Source organism: Balaenoptera borealis, assembly GCF_965194805.1.
Source record: "Balaenoptera borealis genome assembly, chromosome: 1".
NCBI lineage: Eukaryota > Metazoa > Chordata > Mammalia > Artiodactyla > Balaenopteridae > Balaenoptera > Balaenoptera borealis.
Genome location: NC_138860.1, coordinates 115,630,168 through 115,651,770, shown reverse-complemented (window position 1 = coordinate 115,651,770; position 21,603 = coordinate 115,630,168). Strand labels below are relative to the sequence as shown.

At 42.7% G+C, this 21,603-nt stretch overlaps 1 protein-coding gene across 10 annotated transcripts in view; it reads right to left on the bottom strand.

Moving 5' to 3' along the window:
• LOC309626183 (uncharacterized protein) overlaps window positions 1-21,603 on the bottom strand; it is a gene marked incomplete at its 5' end in the record, with an annotated part of 82,262 nt that overhangs the window by 21,883 nt on the left and 38,776 nt on the right. For 2 of the 10 annotated variants that reach the window (XM_082386747.1, XM_082386749.1), the window contains one exon: window positions 668-21,582. The exons of 7 other annotated variants lie outside the window; for them this stretch is intronic. Of the gene's footprint in view, window positions 1-667; window positions 21,583-21,603 lie in introns of those variants that run through there. One more of the 10 variants, XM_082386750.1, reaches the window with a different exon arrangement.

The window sequence follows — 21,603 nt, the reverse complement described above, 5'->3', positions numbered from 1 at the left end:
CAGGGTCCTTGTCTTCTGCTATTTTCCACTGGAATTGAATTATTTGGGGGTCAACACAACTGTGGCCCTATTCTCCTCCCTGCAAGCCCTCAAACAGCATTGAATCTTGGTTCACTCAGAGGGCCAAAGAGGACAAAGCCACGTTTTGGCCACATGGGCCATCAGCATTGCATCGTTCCATGATGAATGCTGCTTCCCTCTTCCTCTCTATATCTGGCTGTATACTTCACGGGCTCCCTTTGGTCATATGGGACACCAGACAAAAGAAGGTAAATGAAGAAGCATTAGTTCATCTCCACTGCTCCAGGAGCTGCCCATGCTCTGCTGAAGGTAGATCAGGGACAAAATCAAGGAGCAGAAACATCAACACATACATGTGGCTTATTGAATGGTGGCATTCTTAGATGAGCATTACCATGGAAAAGAATCATTAAAAACTTTCTAGTTATTGCCCGTCCTGTGAACAGTGACATATATAAATGAGACAGTCATAGAATCTGGACATAGAAGGGTATATTTGTGGTCATCAAGTCCAACCTTTCACCTAGGTATAAGATTTTATATGAATCCTCCTAACTATCTTTTTGTTAGTTTAGATTTATCCTTCTACCCAGTTGAGATATTTTTGAATATTAATTCTCCTATCAGGCATATTAACCTATCACCAAATATGCCATGTACTCCCCTGCTTTTCCCAGACTCTTTTGTAATTGGGTTGGGGCCATGTGACTTCCTGTGGCCAATGAACTGTGAATGAAGGTGATGTCACTTCTGGGCCAAGTCATTTAAGAGCCAGTATGATTCTTTTATTCTTACATTCCCCTGACACAGAGACCTTGTAGGCCACAAGTTCTAGATGTCATAACTACAGGGGGAGCTTACATGAATTCCATTAAAGACTCTACATCCAGCTACAAATTGAATTTATCACCCAAAGACATTAAAAAGAGTAAATTAAATGTCATTAAAATCCATGTACACTAAAGTCCCAAGGACCATGGTAGTTAATCCACTGAAGGCTTTTAAGCGTGGCTGTGATATAATCAGATTTGAATTTTAGAGATGTATCTGATGGGGAGCGAACTGGAGGGAACTAAGACCAAGCAGGAAGAACAGCTAAGAGGCTGGCTCAAGGGCATCTGGAAAGGGGGTGACGATTTTGGGAGCCACTACGAGCTGATGAAAAGCACAGTTCTGTCATAATCACTTCATTCCCACATTTGCCAGTGTTGCTAGACTGGTGTATCAGGGAAATGACCAAACCCATAGCCCTGAACCTGCTCTTGCCCACCACTCAGGCTGGTTCTGCCCATTCTCTCTCATCGGTCCTCTGGCCACTTGTACCCCTTTTGGTTTCCTTCACTGCCTTGAGGACTCTTTCCAATGCTGGGCTTTTGCACAAGCTCCTTCTTATGTTTAGAATGTTTTCTTACTTTGTCCCCTTTTCCAGGCTAATTCCTCAAACTTTAAACATCAGTTTTCTCAGGGAGGCCTCCCCTGACCCCCTAAACCAAGTTAGATCTCCTCACTTAAACCATTTGCCCTTTGCTCTTCCCCTTTCAGGACATTCAATACCCCGGCAATCACTTCTTACAAAAGCACTTTCTCTCTTTTTGAGACTAAAAAAATTCCTTGAGGGCAAAAACCATGCCTGTTGTGTTTATCCCTGAGAACTTAGAACAGTGCAAAGTAGGTGTTCAAATAACATTGTCGAATAGGATTATCTAATAATTTGTCAGAAGTAAGTGTGACGTTAAGTGGATTGCAGATTTTAAATCTCCCCTTAACCCTCCTACACTGTTGTCGTGGGAATGTAAGTTGGTGCAGCCACTATGGAAAACAGTATGGGGGTTCCTCAAAAAAACTAAAAATAGAATTACCATATGATTCAGCAATCCCACTCCTGGGCATATATCCAGACAACACTCTAATTCAAAAAGATACATGCACCCCTGTGTTCACAGAAGTGCTATTCACAATAGCCAAGACATGGAAATAACCCAAATGTCCATCAACAGATGAATGGATAAAGAAGATGTGGTACATATATACAATGGAATATTACTCAGCCATAAAAAAGAAATAATGCCATTTGCAGCAACATGGATGGGACTAGAGATTATCATACTAAGTGAAGTAAGTCAGAAAGAGAAAGATAAATACCATATGATATCACATATATGTGGAATCTAAAATATGACACAAATGAAGCTACCTATGAAACAGAAAAAGACTCACAGACATAGAGAACAGACATGTGGTTGCCAAGGGGGAGCGGGGGTCGGGGAGGGATGGATTGGGAGTTTGGGATGAGCAGATGCAAACTATTATATACAGAATAGATAAACAACAAGGTCCTACTATATAGCACAGGGAACTATATTCAATATCCTGTGATAAACCATAATGGAAAAGAGTATTAAAAAGAGTGTATGTGTGTGTGTATACATATATATGTGTATATATATATATATATATATATATATAACTGAATCGCTTTTCTGTACAGCAGAAATTAACACAACATTATAAACCAACTATACTTCAATTAAAAAGAAAAATAATCTCCCCTTTTTGTTTTCAGCCCTTCTCCAGATTCTGGATGATTCCTCTTTCCTTAAGCTTCCTCAGAGATGACCTACAGTGATTCTTTTCATTTTCTGGGGTTGTCATTGCTTCAGTGCAGGGATCTACAAACTACAGCCCAGCCCAAATCTGGCTAGCTGCCAGTTTTTATAAATAAAATCTCATTAGAACACAGCCACACCTATTCATTTCCAAATTATCGGTGGCTGCTTTCACCCTACAAAAGCAGACGTGAGTAATTGCAACCTAGACCACATGGCCCACGAAACCTAAAATATCACCTTTACAGAAAAAAATTTGCCAACCCCTAGTCTAGGGTAAATTTTTTAACTCATTTAAGACAGCTATGTGATTTCTTTCTGTCAGCTCATCTATATTTGGATGTTTCCTCTTTGCCCATCTTTGAACTGCCTTTACAATTTGAGATGTATTCTCTCTATTAAAGAATTCAGAACAAAATAGACACCTGCCTATTATCATCTGCTGACATATATCCTCTGCCCCATGCAGTGTCTCTCCCACATTTGGTACTTTTTATGATAAAGTTCATTTATTTAAAACAAAAATCACTTTCTCATTTTTTAAGTTACTCAATTAACATTTTCTTTTCTTTTCCAGTTTTACTGATACACATGACATAGAGCATTATATAAGTTTAAGGTACACAACACAATAATTGGAGAGATATATATATGTAGTGAAACGATCACAGTAAGTTTAGTTACCATCCATCACCTCTGCCTCATTTGTTCTCCTTGCTCTACACCTGTGTAACAAAGTCCATTTTATCACCCTAAGTATTTTTGTAAGAAGCATTTCACTCTCAGTTTCCTTTTGCGGGTTATATTTGTTCTCGATTATGTGCTCCTCTGCCCATGACCCTTTACGATAAGAACTCACCAAAGAGCACTCTTTGCAGACACAATCATTCCTTTCTTCAGGATCACCTCCACTTGTGTTATCAGAATTTTTTTTGAAAGTTACTTATCTCTCAAGATTGGATCTCTTGATTATACCTGTGAGTTTTTCTTTCTCTTTTTCAAAAATTTTCAAATGTTATTTTGAGTTTTGAAAGCATGTCAGAAGGAGCCAAGATGTCCCTCCTGAGCAACTTTGGGCTCTCAGATGATTCCCATTCACCTTCTACTACCCTCCATCCCGTTCCCACCTGGTCAGTTTCATGGGTTGAATTCTTTCCCTCCCCCAAAAAAGATGTGCTGAAGCCCTAAGCCCCAGTACCTGAGAATGTAATATTTTTTTGGAAATAAGGTCTTTATAGAGACAATCAAGTTAAAATGAGGTCATATGGGACTTCCCTGGAGGTCCAGTGGTTGGGACTCCATGCTCCCAATGCAGGGGGCAAGGGTTCCCCTGGTTGGGGAGCTAAGGTCCCGCATGCCACATGGTGTGGCCAAAAAAAAAAAAGGAGGTCATAATCTATAATGATAGCATCTTTATCTCCAATAAAGAGGAGAAATTTGGACCCAGAGACATACACACCACAGAGAGAACACTACGTGAACATGAAAGCAGAGATGGGGCGATATATCACAAGCCCATGAACACCAAAGATTGGGAGCAAAGCACCAGGATCAAGGACAGAGGCATGAGACAGAGTCTTCCTCCCAGGTCTCAGCAGGAACCAAGCCTGTCCACACCTTGATCATAGACTTCTAGCCTCCAAAACCATTAGACAACAAATTTCTACAGTGTTAAGTCACCCAGTTGGTGGGAATTTGTTACAGCAGCCCTAGCAAACGAATACAGTCAGAATCAGTCCAGAGATGTGAGAGTTTGCAGGCTGATTCCAACGTGAGCTCCACCTCATTTCCCCTGGTTCTGCTGACTCTAGCTCCTCCCGTCAGAGCCTGTGGTCATCCCAGTAAAGATCTTCAGATTGAAGCTTAACCTCCAGATATGTTCATCTCAGTAACGCCAAGATGGGGCCTCAGATCTGACTTTCATGAAGCCATAGAGGTAATCCTGAGGCATGAGAAGCAGGGAGGGCCTAACTCACTTTATGTAGTTTAGTATCCTTCCTGGCCCCAGGGCCTTAGCACAACACCCGAGAACTGACAGACCCACATCTGCTGCTAACCTCAGCCAGGATCCAGGGCCCCCAGTGGGCTCCTGTGCTGCCTGGTGTCCCCAGGTGCCCCTTCCCTGAACAGATCTAGGTGGGGGCCTGCTCTTCCCTCACACCCTTGCCAGTCCTTCCCCACTCCAGGCCCTAGTCCAGTGACAGATCTCCCAAATAACTCTCCCAAATTATTACCCTTGGTTCATATGGGGGGAAACTGAGGCACATAAAGGTTACGACCCTTGTCCAGGATCACAAAGCTAAGTGGCGCCCCTGGGACTTGAACTCGAGCAGTCTGCCTCCAGAGCTACCCTTTTCTCCCACCCTTTCTCACAAGGATAAGCAGTTTGCCCACCATGCCGGGCAGCTTTGAAACAGGTTCCCTATCATCCATCACCCTACCTACCTGCTTCAAGCAGATGGTCACCAGTAAGCCCCTCTTCTAGAGAAGTCCTAGAATACCCTTGGGGATGAGTCAAACAAAGGGAGGGAGTGTTAAGGGTGGGCAGGGGTCAAGGGCTCTAGCCCGGATCCTGTCCCACTAGGAGAGTCTTTCTCAGAAAAGCAGAAAGACCAACAGATTACTAATGTCAGTCATTTAAGGACACATCCCCTGTCCAGTGAAGCATCCCAAGGGGCGCTTAAGGGGAAAGTCTGGGTGGATGAGACTCAGTTGCCCCTCAGCCCACCCGTCCTTCACTCAGTGTGACTATCTGCCCTCACCTGCTCTCTTCAGCGCCCCAGTTTCTCTTCTGCTTGACTCAGCCAGCTTCACGAGCCACAAAAATAATCTCCTTGCTATTGGCCTACAGTTTTTCAGACTGTATCAGGCAGCCTCTATAAGCAGGTATAGCTCAAGTCTTAGGGACAGAACACCTTGACACAGCTCCACCGCCCTTCCACCACCTCTAAGGATTCAGGATGGTCCTGACAGGCAGCCTGCAAGGAAAATGATTCCTGGCTGGAATTAAATAATAGAAAGCTTCTAGAAATCTAAATTTGACACTGATAACTGAAAGATTTAAGACATTAGCCATAAGACTGGGCAGGAAAGACTCTACTCCATTCCCAGGCATTTGAACCTGCCTGTGATGTAAGTCTGGCCTAGCTTTGGACAAATGTGCCCTTGAACTGGCAGGTTATACCTTCATACTTAAGGGACTATTAATCAGCACAACATGGCAGCTAATATGTAAAATGAATGGTAAAAAGGAAAGGCAATAAGTTCCTCACTAAATGAAAGAGATACAAAGCTGAGAAACGCAATCTGGCACTGACGGAAAGTAAATTACCAGCTGATCAGACGGCTGTAAATACAGGGAGAGAGGCCTCAACAGGCAGCTGGATTTTATAAGGAAGAGGGAAATTAGAGAGGGCACAGGAGGTGCTGAGCAGAGACAGTGCTTTGCAAAGAGGAATGGTGGCAGCTCTGTCCTGCCAAGATTACAAAAGCAGGAAGGGAGTTATAGGAAGTGCCCTGTAGATGGAGCCTACTTGAAAGGGTAGCACCCCAGCTCCCACTCTCCGAGCCCCACCTGCGTAGTGAGCCTGAAGGGGTTAAACAGTCAAGTCCATATCCGGCAGCAGCTAGGAGGGCTGTTTGTTATTGCAACACAGGAAGTATCAAGGATCTCAGTTCAGAGGGGAAAACCTGTTTTAGCTTATACTCAATCTGAAAGCGTCTCACTTCCTACCAAAAAGCCAAGGACTTAAAAACCATTCTCATCCCTGTAGCCTACAGGGACAGAGTCCATGCAGACCTCAGCGGGAGATACCATCCCCCAAATAGCAGCTGGGCCAGTTTCTGCAGAGAGCAGAACTGAAAGAAGCAACCCCTGCAAACTAAGAACTCTCTGCAATCAGCAGAAGGAGCTTGGGGCGAGGAAGGACACAGTAGTGTCACTAGAAACTCAGGACCCTCTGTGCATCCTAACAGAGACCCCCTCTTCCTCGGGCAAGTGAGGAGAGAGAGTGTGGTGAGCCTAGGATGAGGTGACTGATTGGGCAGAAATGGTGGGAGAAGAGGATGACTGTGGTTTTTGCTCTGGTGATGGAAATGAACGTAGCAAAGAAGAGAAGTGATGGCTTAGTCCCATGGGTGTTATTGTTTCCATAGCCCCAGGTGCTGCCCCACAAGCTTGTAATCCCAAGCAAGGCAGCTGTGTGCTCTCATGGTCCAAGGAGAGAAAATAGAGAGGACACAGCTGCTTGGTTAGCTCAGCAACACTCCACCCTTGTCTCCCTTGGGTTCCAGCCCTCAGGCCCTGGACATGCCTGTCACCATGAGTGAGCTCTCGGGGGACAATGGACCCAATGACCACATCAGCTACAGTTTGCATCCAAAAAGACCCATTCCAATGGAACATGGCAGAGGACATATGAGAGGATGGGTAAGCAATATCGAATAAGGATAATGGGGGAGGGAGTGGGGAAAGAGGTCTTTGAGCTCGGATAAAGTCATTTCTTTAGCCAGATCTAAGGCTGTCATTAATTCCCTAAGATAGAGGCATTTTAAGTTACAACGTACCTCATGCCACTTGAAGCTTATTGTGTTGACACCACATTTAAATATTAACTGATATAATTAACTGTTTAGTTAACTGGATACAGTTCTCATTCCACATGTAAGGTTAGTCATTGTCAACAAATCTTTTGATTGCCTCTATAAAATTCAGAGTTAAAGAACCCCTTAAGGCATCTGGGGATGCCCCAAAACTGTCATCCGTAGTCATTCCCACAATCTGAGGGCCAATTTTGAATAAGTAGTCATTCTTATCAAAGGCTTCCCTAGCAATGCTTGCAGCTGTGTGATGTGGTGCCCATCACAGAGCCAGTATAAATCATTTCACTAAAGGAGCACACATTGCTTAGCCCAGCCCAGGAAGAATTCAGAGATTTTGTTGAACTAGTCTGGGGCCAACTTTTGGATGAGGACAGACGGGGAACCGAGATCGCTTCATCTGGTGTTAACTAAAATGAAGGTTAACATGCCAAGTATCTGGGTCACTGACTAAAAATAAGACAACGGATTGGAGGACTAAAGTTGTGACTAGGAGGATGTGGTAACACTGAAGAAAAGGGTGTAAAGACAGGAGGATCTGATGCTGAGAGCTGGTCCCCTCATGGATAAGAAGCATGAAGAAAACACAAGAGGAGACAAGAGCAGTGAGGGGAGGTTGGAAGGCCTTCAACAAAACTTCCCTTTAGTGCACCTCCACGACTTCTTCCCCTGCCCTCAGAACAGTTCCTGATGGTGCTGGTGGGAGGCTTATTTCCAATAATCCCTCAAGTCCACTCAATCTTCCTTCTCTGGCAGAGTAGAGAGGAGGATCAATTTTGCTGAAGGAAACGCTTGGTTCTCACAGACTCAAGAAGTATAACCCACTTCTCTTCAGACATCTCTATTCTGTTTTCCTAAGACAATGTATGAATTAAGCTACAATGGGCCCTGAAGAAGCCAATTGAAAGCATTGAGTCTGTTGAAGAGGAAGAAATCTTCCCTCTACCCTTCTAGGTTCTTCTGGCTGGCCTAAGAATTAAAGTGACATGAGACAGATTAACAAGAGAAAAACTTAATTTCATATGTATGGGAACCTCACATACATGGCAGGGTCAGAGACCTCACGTACTTTAAGAGGTTCAAAGACAGAAAGATAAAATGAGGCATGCATGCCATCCTGAGCTAAGGAATGGGATAGGGGCCTGGTGCTTCCAAGGACAGGAAGGTCATTCACAGGACAATAAGAAGAAGAGCAGATGTTTGGTAATTAGATATTTGCTCTGCCATACAGACGGCGCCATGTCAATAGAATTTATCTCTGGTAATGACTCTTTTCTGGCGAACATCCCCAATTTAAATTCTTCTAGATAGCTAAGGGAGGGGTAGTAGTTTCTCTTGAACTACCAGGGTCTCAATTGCCTTTAGCTCAAAATAATTCTCACATAAAAGTGACACATTTCGGGGAAGCTCATTCTGAACCCTTACTAGTCTGCTTAGGTTCCAGGATTCTAGGATGGAACACCGTTTACTAGCAAATCTTATACCAACTACAGCCCCCCAACTTTTCCACATAGAGTTTCTTCTCTGTAACCAAAAAATAGATTGTATTGCCTGGAAGTAAAAATATAACTTTAACCAGGTAAGACTTTAGAGCTGCTTTTTAAAAATCTTCTGCTGCAAGAAAAAAAAAATAGTCCTATTTTAAAACTGATCCATATTAATGCAATTCCTATCTAAATCTCAGCAAGTTTCCTTATAGGCCTAGATGAATTTCTTCTAAAATTTATATAGGAAAGAAAAAGAGAAAGGCCCTAGAATAGCCAAAGCAATTTTGAAAAACAAGAATAAAGTGGGAGAATCACTCTTCTCAATGTTAGGGTCTAATATATAACTGCAGTATTGAGACAATGTATTGCTAGTGGAGGGAAGAGGCACATACATCAGTGGAACAGAATAGAGAATCCAGATATAGATCCACACAAATATCCCCCATTAATTTTTGACAAAGGAGTAAAAGCAATCCATTGGAGGAGAAATAGCCTTTTCAGGAAGTGGTGCAGGAGCGATTGGGCTTAAACCTCACACCTTATACAAAATTAACTCAAAATGGATCATGGTCTTAAATATAAACACAAAACTATAAAACTTCTAGAAAAGAACACAGGAGAATATCTTCTTGACCTAGGACTAGGCAGAATTTTTGGACTTGACACCAAAGCATGATCCATAATAGGAAAAATGTATAAATTGGACTTAATAAAAATTTTAAACTTTTGCTCTGTGAAAGATCCTGTAAAAAGAATGAAAAGACAAATTACGGCCTGGGAAAAAACATATCTGACAAAGGCTTTGGGTCTAGAATATATATAGAACTCTCAAAACTCAACATTAAAAAAAAAAAGGTGCATCCTTCAGCACCATGTTTTTTTGTTGTTGTTGTTTTGTTTTGTTTTAATTAATTAATTAATTTATTTATTTTTGGCTGCGTTGGGTCTTCACTGCTGCGCGCAGGCTTTCCCTAGTTGCGGTGAGCAGGGGCTACTCTTCATTGCGGTGTGCGGGCTTCTCACTGCGGTGGCTTCTCTTCTTGTGGAGCACGGGCTCTAGGCGCACGGGCTTCAGTAGCTGTGGCAGGTGGGCTCAGTAGTTGTGGCTCACAGGCTCAGTAGTTGTGGCTCACGGGCTCTAGAGTGCAGGCTCAGTAGTTGTGGCGCATGGGCTTAGTTGCTCCACAGCATGTGGGATCTTCCCGGACCAGGGCTCGAACCTGTGTTCCCTGCATTGGCAGGCGGATTCTTAACCACTGCACCACCAGGGAAGCCCCAGCACCATATTTTACAGCATATGTTCTGTGGACCACCTGACTTTGGATCTTGGGGTGGGGAGTGACAGGGGACAGCTTGGTCAAATGCAAATTCCTGAGCCTGATTCTATAGATTTGGACAGGGCTTGAGAAATCTGCATTTAAAACAATCTCTTCAGGAGATTTTTTTTTTTCTTACTATAATTTGAGAATTCCCACTGCTGTTCATTCTAGCAAACTATAAAGGAAGAACCACATTAGAAAGAAAACCGACTGGGACTGGGTCACTTGTGCCCTGAAGAGGCCAAACAAAGAACAGGGAATATTTGAAGACAAATAACAAACAGGAGGTGTTATGAATAATTTCTAAGAAGAAGCGAGCACTCTCTAGATTTATTAGGGTGCGAATGAAGTGGTGATGTATACCCTCCCAGTCACCCCTTCCCCACCACCACACACACACTCAAGTGTACAAGTGTGAGGAGAACTTGCTGTGTATGGAGAGATTTGGAAAAATTTCTCATAGTCCTGCTCAAGGGGCCTGGTGTCCCCTGAGACATGTTCACAAGGGGTTGTGAGGGCCCAGGAGAGACCTCTTTCTCTGAAGGCAGGGCAGGCACTTTGGCAACTTGGGGGACACTCATCCCCCAGCTGAACCCGTGTCTTTGAAGCCCATGGGAGTTGGGCCTGTGGGAAACCCACGGACAGGGCCCCCAGCTATTGCTGATGAGTGGAGACTTGCCTGTGGGGTGGGGGTCTGACGTCAACTTCTACCACGGTTTTTCCCACCCACTTGCACATAAGCACATATGCAGGTCTAGAAATTAAGGAGCAGCTCCTTCTCAGCAATCGACTAAATAGTCTGTGCTTCTGCCTTTACCATTCTGCTTCCAACCCTCCACAGGGAGCCTAAGGACAAAACAACATTGACTAGGTGCAGACACAGGTCAAAGCCAGGGCCATCTGAGCAGCTGGTGAGTAAGAGGGCTGTGACCACATCTCTGGGAAGTGTGGACAGGGGCCAGCTTGACAAAGAGAAGGAGAAAACCGCCCAGGGGAGGGTGAGGTGGGTAACTGTCAGCCCATCAAAAAGTGAAGTGGCGCTTAGTAAGATCAAGACCAGCCTGAAGAGATGCTGGGGTCACGCACTTATCTGCACCTAAGGGCAGGAAGGATCCACCCGCCTGACCCAGGCACCTGGCCTTCTGAGATGGCCTTGCCTGCCCAAGGAGACTGCTAAGTGGCCTCCCAGCCCCCTGTACAACCCTGGCCCCTGGGTTTTCCATCCTTTGCTCATTTGTGACTACTGTCTGCCCTCTTTGTCAAAATTGATAGCAGCTTATTAGTGCTGAAGCCCAGACTGGAGCTCACGTCCATTCACCTCATTATTTGTTTCTCTTTTGGGCTGAAGCCAAGCAACAAACATTAACATTCCGCCTGCAGGGCAGGCACACACGCAAGCACGCTCACAGGCACCCACTCTCACATATCTGCACCCACATGTGTACACACATGCACACACGTACTCACTTATATACACACACTCATGCATATGCGTCCACACACTCACACACACTTCAAACCTGGGACATAACAAGTCCTGGCCCAGTTGAGAGACCACGGCAAGCAGGGATTCAGAATCTCTGGAGCCTCAGGCCCCTGGGGCCAGGACAAGCCAAGGGCTGCTGCCAAGCCGGGGTTTTGTAGGCAGCTGTTTCCTCCTCCCCGCCTCCCGGTCCCGAAGAGCCTGTGCTCTGTAATTCATCTCTACATCTTAGGCCCAGTTTCCAGCCATTGTCAATCGAGTGGGAGACCTTCCAAGTTTCTGTGTCAATGGAGATCAAATGTTCTAAACCCCAGCTCCCCCGAAGCGTTCCAGGGCCAGCCTAGCTTGGATTTTCAACAGCAGAGCTGCCCTCCCTGGGTGCAAGCAGACAAGGCCGGGAAGCCCTCTAGTGGCCATGGCCGATGTGGCAATAGTCTTTGAGGGCCCAGGGACTCTGTGCCGAGGCTAGTCAGCTCTCCTGGAAGACGCAGGAAGGAAGCACAGTAATAAAATGTTTAGAGCCTACCTCCTCCCTCTCCATCGCCCTCAAATCCCCCTGGGCACCAAGTCCTATCAGCCTGCCCTTCCCAGCAGCTCTCCCGTGCCTCCAGCCTAGCTGTGGCCTCATCACCCAGGCTGAGTTATGCGGCAGTAGTCTCTTCCCTGGATTCTCTGCCTCCGTCGCTTGTGTCTTAATTCTTTACACACCTTGCTGCCAAATTCTTTTTCCAGACGTTCACTGTTACCTTCTATGTTCTGTGTTTAAGAGCCTTCCTCGCCTCCCCACTGTCTAAAGCGCTGATCCTCAAAAGGGAGATGCCCTTCCTGGAGAGGCATCTCACCATCTCAGGACAAGTGAGTGGCATGTCCACACGGAGGCTGGCGATGTGGATGCTCTTCCCCCAAACCGTGCTCGTGCTGAGCCACTTACTGAGGAGCAGTTCCTCCAGGTGTCCTGTCCCTCAAACACGGAGAAGTGGCGAAAAGATGGAGAATCACACGTCCTCCGGGTATAAAGCTCCAACATCTCAGCCCTCCATAATCTGGCCTCGACTTTCCTTTCTAGGCTTAAGCTACAGCATAATGTCCAGGTGAAGGATTAGAATCAGACTATCTGGGTTAGAGCCCCAAGGCTACAACTTATTAGCTTTGTAACTGTATGGAAGGTTCTAAATTCTTTGTTTCTTTACGAAGCTGTTGAGGAGATATTTTAGTGAGACAGCCCATGTATCAGATTTAGCCTAGTGCTCGGCACATAGTGAGTGTTCAGTTATCACTCACCTGTTAACAAGCCAACTGGTTCATTCACGGGTCCCGCACATGCCTTGCACTTTTTAACTCTGCACTTTGGCTCTTGACATTTGATTTGTCTGGAATGTCCTCTCCCTCCTTTCTAATACCAAGACTCCACTGTTCTCCCAAACCCAGCTCAAATCTCCTCACCTGCTTAGGTACGGATATAATAATCTTGGACCTGTCAACCTCACACAATATGTATTGTAAGAGGAAACTTATATACTTTGCGACAGTTCACCATATAAATAAATATACATATGGATGTTTAATAGATAAGTATGATATTTTTATTGTCTGTACAACCATTTTGAAAAGTTAAATAAATCCTTGTAATGCATACTCTTGTGTTACTGGAATCAGTTATTTAAAATTCTTTTACATTATACTTGTCTCCTTAAGCAGAGTATAAATGCCATGAGGATAAGACCTCTGTTTTATACTTATATTCTCCATAGACCATTTCTAACAAAATACCTTCACTATATTAGCTACTTAGTAAACACTGCTTTCATTTAATTAATAAGTGATGGCATCTTTAATAAGAATATTAATGTGTGTTCTTATATCTTGAGGCAATTTTCCGTTCATCATCTCATGATGATTGTCTAACTTCTACAACATCCCTGAAAGAAAAGCAAAGCTTAGGCCTATTTCATAAGGAATTCCTTGTTGGCCACAAAATCCTGCAAGCAAGTTTTGTTATTTATATTTAAGTTACAGCACAATAACACAGTCTCCAAATGGAAAGATATCTGGGTCCAGAAGGGCAGGGGGTAAATTTTTTAAAGTATGCTTATGCCGTGTTTATTCACAACTAAAATGCTGGTACAGCCACTTTAGAAAACAGTTTGGCGGTTTCTTATAAAGTTAAACAAACAATAAGCATATGAACCAACAAACCCAGCCTAGGTTTTTACCCTAGAAAAATGCAAAATGCACACTAACACTCATACAAAAACCTGTGCCCTAATGTTTATAGTCTATAAAGACAAAGAAGAGATCAGTGTTTGCCAGGAATTAGGGGTGAGGGTAGGGTCTGACTAAGATGCAGCATAAGAGAATTTACGGGGAGGGGTGATGGAAATATCCTGATTGTGGTAGTGGTTATACAAATCTATGCATGTGTGATAACTCATAGAACTATATACCAAAACATGTGAAATTTACTGTACATAAATATAAAGTAAAACAACATTTTTTTAAAAACCTCAGAAGCAAACATATAGTTTAATCTCAGCAAGTACAGGAAAAAGTGAATGGTGTCATTGATTAATTCAATATAAAGATACTGATCACCTATTATGTATAAGGCACTGAGTGGGCTAGGCAGAAAGGAAACCAGAAACAGGTGATAAAGCAGTTTTAAGAGCTTTGAAATCTGCTAGAGCTCAGACTGAACCCCTGGGCTATCTCTTATGAAATGTGTGTTCTTAGGGATGTTGCTTAATGTCTTCGAGCTTTAGTTTATGAGGATAATAAAACAGAGAGTAGAGACATAGTAAGAGGCTGAAAATGATTATTATTATTATCATAGCATTGCTAGTACTAAAGCTGGTGATGCCGAGAATAACAACGGCTCTACCTTCAAAGTATATCCAGAATCTGACCAGTTTTGACATGTCTTTGTCACCATCTGGTCCAGGCCACTGTCACCTCCTGCAACAGCTTACTGCTCCCACCCTACAGTCTATTCTCAACCCAGCAGTCAGAACAATCTCTTGAAAATGTAAGTCAGTTATGTCATTCATCTGCTCAAAACCCTGTTGTGACTCCCCATTTCACTCAGAGTAAAAGCCAAAGTCCTCCCTATTCCTACAAGACCCTGCCGGCTCTGGCTCTATCCGCCTCGCTTATATTATCTTCTACTGCTTTCCCCCTCACTCACTTGGCTTCTTCCACATAGACCTGTTGCTTTGACTTGAATGCACCGGGCATTTGTTTACAGCCCTTGCACTTGCTCTTCCCTCTCTGTCCAGGACATTTTCCATATGCCTGCATTGATCACTCCCTTACCTCCTTTGTGACTTTTCTCGAACATCACCTCCTCAAAAAGAAAAGAAAAAGAAAAAAGAAAGCTTATCCTAACCACTGTATTTAAAATTTCAAACTGCCGCACTTCCCCCGGTGCTAACAATCCCCTTTATCTTGCCCAACTTTTCTTCTTACCACCTTCTACATAACAAAACCAAACAAACAAACACTGGCAGATGGTTGTCTCATCGATTGCTGTGGGAGTGTAACCTGGTACAACCACTTTGGAAATCTTTTAAAGATTTAAAGAGTATCTACTAAAGCTAAAAATACCCTGTGCTACTCCTGGATATAAATCCCAACAGAAAGGAGGGCTTCTATCTACCAGAAGACACACATTAAGAACGTTAATAGCAACTTTATTCAGAATATCTCCAAACTAGAAACAACCCAAATATCTATCTACAGTACAATGGGTAAATAAATTGTGATATTTTCAAATAATGGAATAATACACAGTAATAAAAAAAAGGAATTACTGATACCCTTTCCAACATGAATGAATTGCAGGCCTAATATTGAGCAGGAGAAGTCAGAAACAAAAGAGAACATTTTATATGATTTAATTCGTTTGAAGTTCAAGAAAGGCAAGGACTTTAATGATAGAGGTCAAATAGAGCTACTTATTTCCCCAATGGGGAGGTAACCTAATCTCTCTGCAAATAATAATAAAAATATTCATCTTGCAGGGCTGGGCTAGTTGCAGATAACATATATCTAACAGCTAGCGCCCATTCCTGGCACAGAGTATTGACTAAATAACTGATAGTTTGTATTCATGTTATGTTCTCAATTCATGTTAGTTTGATAATTATTAAGCAAAGGATAGTTTTATGATATTCAGCACAAAAGTTCCAACTGCATGTAACATTAGTTTTCTCCAAGTAGAAATTCCCATTTTCTTCCTAATAGAATCCATATTTTTGTTCAGGGAAACCATATGTTCAGCCCAGAAAGATGAAGCATGACTAAGCCAAACATGGAACTCCCATGACCGTTTGCCAGACACCCACTTTCCCAATTCCCTCTTCTCCTAGAGGTGCCCACGTGCCCAGTTTTGGCCAATGAGACCTAAAGAGGAATTCTGATGGGAAACTGTTTAGAAAGATTTTTCTTCCTTGCTAAAAGGAGAAAGGCACACACTCTCTCTCACTGTCCCCTGTTTTCTGCCTTTGGATGAAGGATTCATGGAGCTGTGACAACCATATTTTGACCATGAGAATCACAGAGACAAGGACCCAGAGTCCCAAAATAGCAGAATTATAAGGTCACCTATCTTCAGATGTTTTATTCTAAGAGTTAATTAAGCATCTTGATTATTTAAGCCGCCGTTTAGTTGAGTATTCTGTTACTTCCAGCTGAAATCATTCCTGACTATTCCCTTATAAAGGGTACAAAAGAGAGTCCTTAAACTGATTATTAAGGCATCTTCCCACGCTCTCTTTAATTTTCCCAATGTCTGAGCACAACCCACCCCTTTCATGGTCCTTCCATGAGCCTCCTTCTTGCTAGTTTACCAAAATATCAATACCTTCATTTTCTAAGTCAAACACCTTTCAATGGTATATGATCACCATAATGAGGTCAGTAACTTTCCTCAGCCCTTGAGGCTAGGAAATAAAGACTTAGGAAAATTCTACTCAATTGCTGACTCTTGTCGGAGGTTAGCCAACTGTAAACATAACTAACCTGCCTTTGCCGACAAACACCCTGGTGCACCAACCTTGTAAAATTTAAGTCTGCTGTGAATAGAAGGCTCATCCAAAAAGGGCTCCTTCCTGGTTGGCAAGGCAGATTGACCTTGAAGTTAATGACATCTAGGCCCCTCATGTGCTCAGGCCCCTTTCTAGGCCCTGTTTGGGATCCAAGCAATGTGTTCACATGATCACATGCTTTTGTAAAATGTGAAAGTTATTTTAGCCACAGTCATTTAGGACCTCAGTCTCTTTCCTCTCCAACTTACCCTCTGTTACACTCGCTCTTCTGTAGGTTGGTGTTAGAGAGACCACGGGCTGCTTCGGATTCAGCTAAGGCAAAGCTGAGTTGAAGACACATAGGGTTTATGTTAAGAAGGTTATATTTATGGGGTTCACTTTCACATCTAGTTAAGTTAGCGCTAGCTATTCTGGTGCAGGGATGGCTTCAGGCAATATTCCCACTGCCTACTTTGGCAATGCCAGAGGCTATACTGGGACATGCATGTGATCTATTCACCAGGCATTGGAAGTATGTGGGTATTGAAGGAGAAACGAGTTTTCAAAAGTGTGAAGCAGAAGCTAGTCTGAGAAAGTTCTGCCAATCTTCAGATATGTACAGTTATAAGCAGAGTATTTGATTCTCACAGATGCCTAGACAAAAGTTCTGTCCTGCCATGAATATACCTGATAAGCAATGTATGCAATTATAAACCCACAATATATTTTTTCTTTTTTGGTGTAAATCTTATAAAATAGAAGTTATCAGAATTCCCGGGTTTGTAGGGTACAAACCAGTGCGAATACCATGGTGACCATGTCTATTTGTTTGGTTACATATTTTATACATCCAACATATTGGATCATATCACATCCTGAAGAGAATCAGCAGTTTTAGACAAAAAGAGATGAAAAATTATCCATCGATGGAGCATAAGAACTTAAAGAGACAACCCAGAGACAAAATCACTATACATATTTATAAACAAATTGATGTATGTAATATAAAAATAATGTGATTATATAATCAAGTAGCATAATGCAATGTAGAAGTGTTTTAACACATTTTAATTATTCCTGTGAATGCCTTAATTTCAGATAATTTTCTATATTTATTCAGAATTCTTGAATCATATCAAAATTCAAAAGAAATTCTAGAAGTATGTGTATAAGGTAATTTATTCACAAAAGCATCATGTAATTTTTCTGGATTTTTTTGTTTCTGGTATCAGTCAGCATTTTAAAATTTGTAATTTGTTGTAAATTTTGTTCTCATTCTAAGTAAATATTTGCTTTCGTATCCAATTTTGTATTCCTAATTTTGCATTCTCTTTCTTAAAGAGTGCCCCTCAAATTGTGAAATCTTCTACACAACCCAGAGCTGTCTCTGAAGGTCAGGCAATGGTTGCAATCAATAGAGATTGCATTTTAAATTTGGATGTATGTTAATAAATTACCTTCCAAAATTTTGCATTAGTGTTTACTTCCACTAACAGTTTGTGAAAGTTTTTTCACATCATTACTAAGTTTTACCGTACTTTTTAATATTTATTAACCTATTAGGTGAAAAGTAGCAGCCCACTCTGCTTTTAATTTTTATGTTTAATAAATTAATGAATTACGACTGAAAAAAGATTGCAGATATCATTTACCAGTTTGTCTGAGTACTTTGGAAGTTCTTTCAACTTCAGACTTTGAAAGGGCAAGAATATTACGTGAGTGGAATTAAAGCTGCTGTATAGAATGCCCTACTTAAAGTGAATGTAACTTGATATTAAATAGAACACTTCTCACCTCAATTTCTCCAGAGGGACTGATGCTATAGCTCTCAGGTACCAAGGTATATATGCCACAGACTGCCACAAGAAGACTCTTAAAAGAAATCTGAGGTTTGATTTAAAAATCCAGGATATTTATGCAGGGGCTTCTTTTGCATTTCAGAAGTATAAAAGGTTTTGGGAGAATGGGAAGCAAGAGGAAAGATTCTAGAGAGAAGGATTTCTTCGGAGAAATTTGTCCTAAGAACCTCAAAACCTCTCATCCCCTGAGGAAATAAAGGAGGTCAAGCCTTGGAGGTGTTCACCATGGCCACTTTGAGAGTCTGGCAGGTGTTGTCTGAAGTTTGGGAGACACAGTGAGCTGAGGGCTAGCTTCTGCCCCAGGAAACATGAAGGGTAGGAGAGAAAGTGTGTTGGGGCTGATGGCGTCAAGGCAACTAGCCACTTTGTCTGGGAAATTACTTCAACCTCCTCCAGCAGTAGTACAAGTGTTTTCCCAGTGCAGAGTCCCCAGGATCAAGAGTCTGCCATCCTGAGGCTGTGTTAGGATCCCCCTAAAGGACCACCACCTAGAAGGGCAATGGGACCTCAGCAGTGTGTGGGTGGGTCCTCAGAGAAGAGGGGGGGCAGCCAGCTGAAAAAGGGGCAGCAACAAACACATCTCCAGAGAATCCGAAAGTGCCCTCAAGAGAATGTCAGCTTTAAACATGAGCCTAACTCAGCACAAAGCCAAGGAACGGCAGACACAGCAGAAGTAAGATCCTTTCCTGCTCCCATCTTCCCTTTCTCTGTGTTCCAACCCTAGGAGTATGCCTAATGAGGAAGGAGAAGAAAGAAAAGAGAAATAAAGGGGAAAGGTGGGCTGCCAGCCAAATGTGGGCCAGGGAAAGCAAGATTTGACATTAAATAGAATTCAGGGTTTTAATTATTCCCAGAGCTGTGTGTTCTAATGTGTCTTAGGCCGTGTTTGTGACTTAAAATGACCACAGGACTGACAGTCTATTACCTATGGGTGAATCGTGTTTATCCAGGACAGGAAAAGGGTGCCACACAAAATAAACGTCATCAGTAAAAACAAAAGTAGAGCTGCATTTTATCACATCCACAAGTCAGATCTGTTTTAACACCTTTGTTATACTAACCTAAGAATAAGCAGATAGAAAGCTACAAATAACCTAAAACTATAATTATGGTATTGATTGGATATTATTTTCTAATCCTTTTTTCTAAATCCTTTATTAAAATCCATATTCAGAAGTAGCCAAATTCATGTCTCTGTCTTGCCCTTAATCTGAATCATTCATTCATTCAACAAATATTTATTCAGCTTCCCAAATGCTACTTTGGTCCTGCCACCCGCCTACTCAAGAATCTTCTGTGACTCCCCATGGCTTACAGCAGTGATTTTCCAAGGGAAGAACACTCCTCTGGGGAGGAATATCAGTAAGGCAGGGCTTCAATCCACCCTCACCTCCCTCTCTTTTCAGATATTCAGAGACTTGCCTTTGGGGAGGGGGTGTGACCTTCCCTCCCTCTCCAGCCCACCCTCCTCACCACCCTAAAAGCCACTGTGATGTATCCCAGGACTCATTTAATTTGCTCTCAGCAGAGCCCCTATTCTCTGTCCACAGAAATCACTTGGATAAAAAGCAGATAGAATTATATTTCATTTGGATTCAACTTACATTTTCTTTTTCTATTATTATTAAGCCGGGAATACAATATTCTCTGTTGGCAGTAGCCCAGCGATAATCGTTTTAGCTGAGATCACTTCTCTAATGCCATGTCCTGGGGAAGGAAAGATTATGGGGCTTTCATGACAGTTTATCTCTAGAGATTCCCCGGTCTTGGGGGGCTTTCGGGGGGTCAATCGGTTTGGGTGGGAGAGGGAGGGTTGGGACAGTAGGTATAAATGTCTGACGTACACCCAGCCGGTAGGGTATCTTTGTTGTTCACACACTTAAATGAATATTTAAATATTCTAAGACAATATGCCTCTCTACTCTCCCCTGTGGTCTCCAGTACATCCTATTGGAGACGGCATGAAGATGAATTTTTTTGAATTCAGTATGATTATCCTGTTGCAGCTTCTTGTAGATCACATTGGGAATGCCAAAAATAACTGATGATGGGAAACACATTCAAAATACAAGTATTGGGGAATAAGATTAACACTTGTATAACTATGTTTTTTTTTTTTTAAATTACTTCTTTACTCTCAGTGTTTAAGCTCAATGCAACAATTATTTACTATACACTAAACATTGGGGATTTAAGAAATCAACAAGAAAAAGACTGGTGGGGGGCTTCCCTGGTGGCACAGTGGTTAAGAATCCCCTTGCCAATGCAGGGGACACGGGTTTGAGTCCTTGTCCAGGAAGATCCCACATGCCGCGGAGCAACTAAGCCAGTGTACCACAACTACTGAGCCTATGCTCTAGAGCCCGTGAGCCACAACTACTGAAGCCTGGGCGCCTAGAGCCCATGCTCTGCAACAAGAGAAGCCATCGCGATGAGAAGCCCGCGCACCGCAACAAAGAGTAGCCCCCGCTCTCCACAATTAGAGAAAGCCCGCATGCAGCAACGAAGACCCAACACAGCCAACAATAAATAAATAAATAAATAAAATTACATGTAGGGGGCAGCAGGAGTTGGCCAGACCATAATCTTTGGCAGCCTCCTCAAAGCCACCCAGTAATATGATGATGATGATAGCGAAAAAAAGTGTGAAATCTAATGAAAAGAGTGAAAATGCTATTTTTATTCATGTAAAACCTGTAATCTCAAAACACATGCTTATTATGAAAATACAGCTTCAAGACAAGATTTGACCCCTTCTTCCTGTCAGATTTTTTAGGTTGCCACAAGAGAAGTTTACGGTCTATTGGAGTGAGAGACTTATGTGTGCACAATTAAATAAATTACTAGAGAGTAAATGCTATAATTGGGTATTGTGTTTTCCTAATGAACCCTTCCCAGGGTAAGACAAGAGTGTTCATTTTCTTCTGGTAAATAGCAATCTGGTCCCAAGAGATAATCCTTACCCAAACATCCAATCAGCCAGCATCAATGTCTTGATAATTCCAGGAGGTGTCCTCCTATGGTTTGACTCCTGTATGAGGCTGTGAAGAAAGTTCTCCATGCACCCCTGAACCTGTTGCACTTTTTACTAAGTGCCTTCCCAGAAGGTCCTGCCTAAAGCGATCAAAGTCTGCCATGTATGGAAAGGTGTCTGGAAATCACTGAAGACTGCTGGACTTTCTTCTACCTAGGACAAAAGAAAGAACTG